Source organism: Monodelphis domestica, chromosome 4 (genome assembly GCF_027887165.1).
Source record: "Monodelphis domestica isolate mMonDom1 chromosome 4, mMonDom1.pri, whole genome shotgun sequence".
In the NCBI taxonomy this organism is placed as follows: Eukaryota; Metazoa; Chordata; class Mammalia; order Didelphimorphia; family Didelphidae; genus Monodelphis; species Monodelphis domestica.
The window spans coordinates 367,229,897-367,236,052 of NC_077230.1; the positions used below are offsets into that span (position 1 = coordinate 367,229,897).

Here is a 6,156-nt window from a genome sequence, read left to right on the forward strand (position 1 = left end):
AATTGCAAGAAACATTTGTAAAATGCCTACTGGGTCCAAGGGAGGAGGGAATATACATCTATTAAGTGCCCACTCTGTGCAAGGCACTGTGCAAAACATTTTGCAAATATTATCTCAGTTGCTCCTCACAACACCCCTGGAAGGTAAGTGCTATTACAATCCTTATTTTACTGTTTAGCAAACTGAGTCATCTATTCAGGGTCATGAAGCTAGTAAGTGTCTGAGGCAGGATTTGAATTAGGGTCTTCCAGACTACAGGCCTAGTGCTCTGTCCATTGTGCCACTTAGTTGTCCAAGGTACTGTGCATTGGGCACAGTGGGGATACAACTTAAAAAAAAAAAAAACTCATTGCCTCCACAGCCCCCACAAGAAGCTTACATTCTACTGCACATGTGTCTGTGATATGAAGTGTATGCAGATAGGTACATAAACGATGATTTGGGGAGAGAACATTAGGGAAGTATTTGTGGAGGGGATAACAAACTGAGCCTTGAAGGAAAATGGGATCCTATGAGAAGGAGATGAAGAGGGATAGCATTTTGGATGTGCGTGGGGAAGGTTATATGGGGAGAGGGAGAAGGAACAGCGAATACTGAGCTTGGACACATGCCGTGGATATCTTCTGGGTTCTGATCAGACTCAACTACCTGGGGTCCTTAAACATGCTTTGAATTGACCCACATCTTGGTTTTTATCCAAGTTACTGCCTACACTGGGAATGCCCTTCCCTTCTTCCATTTCTTCGCCTCTTTGAGTAATATTTTCATCATTTCTGCTAACAAAAGTTGAGGCAGCATGGATATTGGGTGGGGTGGAGGCGCTGAGAGCCAGCAACATCTCAGATCAAGAGCAGCATCTAAGAACTACTAGCATTTCTCATTTGATAAATGTTCAAAGACTATGAATAGGCAGATTTCAGAAGAAGAAATGTATATATAGTCATATGAAACTATCCATCGTCATATGAAATTTGCTCTAAATCATTACTGATTAGAGAAATGCAAATTAAAACTATCTCACCCCTAACAGATTGGCTAACATGACAGAAAAGAAAAACACCAAATGTTCAAGGGGATGTGAAAAAATTGGGATGCTAATGTGCTGCTGATGGAATTATAGACTGATCCAACCATTTTGGAGAGCAATTTGGAACTGTGCCCAAAGGGCTATAAAACCTTGCACTGTTCTTTGACCCAGAAATACTAGGTGTGTATCCCAAAGAGATCAGAGAAAAAGGAAATGGTCCTAAGCATACCAAAATATTTAGAGCAGCTCTTTTCTGTGGTGGCAAAGAATTGGAAATGATTGAGATGTTCATCCAGTAGGGAATGGCTGAACAAGTTGTGGAATATTGATGGTGATGGAATACTATTGTGCTCTAAGAAATGACTAGTGGGATCTTTCAGAAAAATCTGGGAAGACATATGAACTTAGGGAAAGTGAAGTGAGCAAGAGATCATTGGACACAGTAACAGCAATATTGTATGATGATCTGTGAATGGGTCAGCTATTCTCAGCAATACAATGATCTAAGACAATTATGAAGGATTTATGATGAAAAATGCTATACATCTCTACAGAAATAACTGATAGAAGCACATTTCTGAACCTTCTTTTTTTCTTTTTTGCAACATGGTAAATATGGAAATATGTTTTGCATGACCGTACATGTATAATCTATATCAAAGTGCTTGCCTTCTCAGGGAGGAGGAAGAGGAAGGAGAGAGAGAATCTGGAACTCAAAAATTATGAAAAATAAATGTAAAAAATTATTTTTATGTTCCTTAAAACCAAAATAAAAAAGGATTAGTAAAAAGCAAAACAAAAACAATATATCATGCAAATCTAATCAAAAGAACTTTAAATGGAAAAGGACAGGAATGAAGCAGATTGTTCATGAGTATCACAGTGGAGAAAGAATAACAGTGAAGTCCTTATAAATTTAGAGGAAACAAATTCATCAATAAAGATATGAGTCAGCAATAAAATCTGCGTCTTCTGATGTCTATACCTAAATTTATTAGGTTTGGGAAACAAGCCAGGTAAAGCAGAGATTGAGATCCTGACATGGAAGTCAATTTCATCCAGCAGATATTGATGTAACATGGTGGGATGGGACTTGAGTGGAATATGGCCCTGAAAAAGTATGCTTTCTTCATGGGAAATAAGATGGGTGAAAGAATGTGGGAGCAGAGTAGGAAATACAGTGTACAGTTTCCTCAAGTGAGCTAATGGAGAACCAGAGGGGATACCAGATGAAGGGCATTTGGGTGAGGAATACCAGAGATAGAGAGAGAAGAAAGAAAGTCATTTGTTAACAACTGCAGACAGCCTGGACAGAAAGAAGAACCAGATGAGTTCAGAAAACAGACCCTGAGCCTGGAGGACCACAAAGGTGAGATACTGTTGGATGAGAGACCTTTAACTATCTGCCTCTCAGTCTGATGACCCTTTCTGTCCAAATCAGTGACTCCACCACCTATGATCCAAATTCTGGTTGTTGTTTATTTTATTCCATCTAATCAGTTACCAAGTCTTATCTTGTTCAGTCATTTTAGCCCTGTCCAACTTTTTGTAACCCCATTTGGGGTTTTCTTGGCAGAGATACTGGAATGGCTGGCCATTTCCTTCTCCAGCTCATTTTACAGATGAGGAAACTGAAGCAAACAGTGTCAAGAGACTCGCTCGCTCAAGGTCACACAGCTGGTAAGTGTCTGAAGCTACATTTGAACTCAGGAAAATTAGTCTTTCTAACTCCAGGCTTGATACTCTATTCACTGAAACTCTAAATCTCTTCTATTCAACCTTAATTCCTTTGGTATTCATTCTTTCCAAAGCAGAAAAATTCTTGTTTTTTTCTTGATGATAATATAATCCTTTTAAAGTCAGAGAAAGAGGTAGCTGGGTAGCTCAGTGGATTGAGAACCAGGCCTAGAGACTGGAGGTCCTAGGTTCAGATCTGGCCTCAGATGCTTCCCAACTCTATGATCCTGGGCAAGTCCCTTAACCCCCATTGCCTAGCCCTTACCTCTCTTCTGCCTTGGAACCAATACATAGTATTGATTCCAAGATGGAAGGTAAGGGTTTTCAAATAAATTTATTAATTAAATAAAGTCAGAGAAAAGCATCCACGTGGTATAGTGGACAGAGAGCTTTGTTTTAGAGCCAGATGGATCTGAGTTCAAGGATTGCCTTCTAAGTGATCTTAAGTTACCAGTCTCCAAGACCTCCCTGCTCTTTTCTCTCTGCTCCCCTTGACAGGATCAAGGATCTGAGCTGAGGCTCTTGAGGTATCCAAGCAATGCCTAGTAGCCTTGTCCTAAAGACTATCCCAGGGAGATTCTGGCCTATCCTAACCTTTTAACTTCCCTGGCAAATGGACCACTCCAAGCTGGAGCCCTCCTGGCCAAAGGCCAGAGCCAAGGCTACAGTGGGCCAGTTAGCCACCGTGCTTGGAGGTAGTGACTTCTTCCTCAGCTCCCAGGAGGGATTTATCCCAACTGCCTCTCCCCTAACTCCCGTCCTAGGAAATTTATCTTGGACCATTCTCCAAACTTCCATGTGGGATGGTCAGGTCCAGAAACTTCTAGACAGCAGACCAGATGATACTGCTTCTCAGCTGTGAGGGCAGTGCCAGTTTTTATAGATCCTGCCCAGGAGGAAATGAGTATCTTCCATGGATTACCTCAGGAGCCTGCCAGGGCCCTGCCCAACTCAGACCAGAAAGATCTCTGGGAATTGGGCCTGACTTGGTCAAAGATCTCCCAGACAGCTTTGAACCTCCCCCTGGGGAGGGTCTTTTTGGCCCCTTGGGCTTTTCAGAGAGGATGTTTGTAACCTGAAGGACTCTAGCCTAGGATTTCCTAACCTCCAGGCTGGAACTATGAAGGGTCCTTAGGAGGCAACACTTCCCATGGAAGGGCTCTTCTGGGTCACTTATTAATAACCACTTCTCCCATCAGTCCTCTCTTTACCCACTTCAATCTCCTTCTCTCCTGAAGTTCCCCCCCCCTCCTGTATCCTTCCCCTTCTTTCCTCAAAATTCTCTCTTTCTTTTTATATCTTATTTTCTGTCTTAGAATCAATTCTGTGTAATGGTTCCAAGGCAGAAGCCTGGTAAGGGCTAGGCAACTGAGGTCAAGTGACTTGCCCAGGGTCCCATAACTAGAAAATATCTGAGATCAAATTTGAACCCAGGACTTCCTGTCTCTAGGCCTGGCACTCTATCCACTGAGCTACCTAGCTCCCCCTTTCCCCGACTTTCTGCTTCCTCCCTGACTTACCTTCTCTCCCTTTTCTCCTCCAATTCAAGTAACATTTATTAAGTAAACTGTCAATAAGCATTCGACAATTGCTATTCATTAATTATTAGCATAATATTATCAGATACTAAGCTATGATAGTGTAGAAAGGACATTGGATTGGGAGTCAGAAGTTTTTCAGTAGTTGTCAATTGTATCAGACTCTCCTTGACCCTTGAGGTTTTCTTGGCAAAGATACTAGAATGTTTTACCATTTCCTGATCCAACTCATTTTACAGATAAAGAAACTGAGGCAAATAGGGTCAAGTGACTTGCCTGGAGCCACACAGCCAGTAAGTATCTGAGGCCAGATTTGAACTCACAAAGATGATCCTTCCTGCTTCCATGCCACTTGACTCTTCCATGCTCTGACTTGAAGCCAGAAGACCTAGGTATAAATCTTAATTTTTCAATTTATTAGCTATGTGATCCTAGAAAAGTCATTCAATTTTTCCAAGTCTCCATTTTCCTATTTGTAAAATAGTCATAAGGTAGATCTCAGAGAGTTACGGAGAGGATCAGAGGAGATAAAGACCATTAGGTTTTTAGAGCTGGAAAGACCTTGGAAATCACCTACGCTAACCCCCTTGTTTTTCAAAATGATGAAACTAAAGGTCAGCGAGGAGAAAGGACTGACTTACCCCATCAAGGTTGTGCAGATGGCAAAGTGTGGGCTTGAGCTTAGGTCTCCTGAACTCCTTGTCCAAGGCTTTCCCCCTATATCACAACTTTCTTCTCTGCCCAAGGTCTTATGCGCAGCTGATGGGAGATATGAAGATGAGGCTAATTGTTGACTTGGAAAAAATCCTGGATTTGGGGTCAGAGGACCTGGATATAAATCCCAGCTGTTACTTTGGCAAGTTCCTTTTACTTCTCTGCCTCTGTTTCCTCATTTATAAAATCAGGGCTTGCACTCTACAGCCTCTTCCAGTTCCAAATCCTCTGACCATATAAAACAAGACAGAGAGGGTCAGTTAGGTGGCTCAATGGGTAAAGAGACAAGTCTAGAGACACGAGGTCTTGGGTTCAAATCTGGATTCAGTCAGTTCTCACAAGTGTTTGACCCCTGGCAAGTCACTTAACCCCAATAGCCTAATCCTTGCTGCTCTTCTACCTTGGAACCAATACTTAGTACTGATTCTAAGACAAAGATAAAGCTTAAAAAAACAAAACAAAAACCCGACAGAGTCCTTGCTTTCAATGTGGCATGCAAACTTGGCCTAAACATTGATGAGGACCTCACTTGTTTCCACCCAGACTGGCCTTGCTGTTCTTCACACAAGACATGCCATATTCCATGGACTTCCTTTCTAGATCTTTGCACTGTGTACCCCATCCCTTCCTCCTCATATCCACCTACTGACAGCCTTTCTTTCCCTTTAAACTCAGCCCAAGTACCATTGTCTACATGAAGCCTTCCCTAGTTCTCCACACCTCCCAATGGCCTCATCTTTATTTTTGATAGTTACATTCATCGGTCAGGGCTGAGGGTGACAAACACCCCTGGGCTCTCAGCTCAGGTGACAGACTTGTCCCATCTTTGAAGGCTTTCTAGCTTGGGATAACCTGCAAAAATTTGTATTCCGTGGCCCTAGCCCAGAAGGGTCATTCTAGTCTTTTCCTCCCTCTGATGATGAGGCCCTGGATGAGATCAGAGGATGAGAGGGTTGTGACCAGGGAAGACTGCCTGGAAGAGGGTGTCAGGCAAAGAAGACCACATTTACCAATTTGGACACTCTGATGGAGTTGGGATCTTATTTTCAAGCTTTGAATGTTCCTCCTGAGCCTAGGTTTAGACATTTGAATGTTGTTTGGAACTGAGGGGGAGCTGGGAGGGGTTGGGGGGGGAGATAA

At 42.5% G+C, this 6,156-nt stretch overlaps 1 long non-coding RNA gene across 1 annotated transcript; it reads left to right on the plus strand.

Annotated features, from left to right (window-relative positions):
• The first annotated feature begins 1,950 nt into the window (after positions 1-1,950).
• On the plus strand, positions 1,951-6,156 carry LOC130453857 (uncharacterized). The gene is made up of 3 exons (XR_008911488.1): positions 1,951-2,707; positions 4,542-4,694; positions 5,049-6,156. It is a non-coding gene; the product is annotated as an uncharacterized LOC130453857 (long non-coding RNA).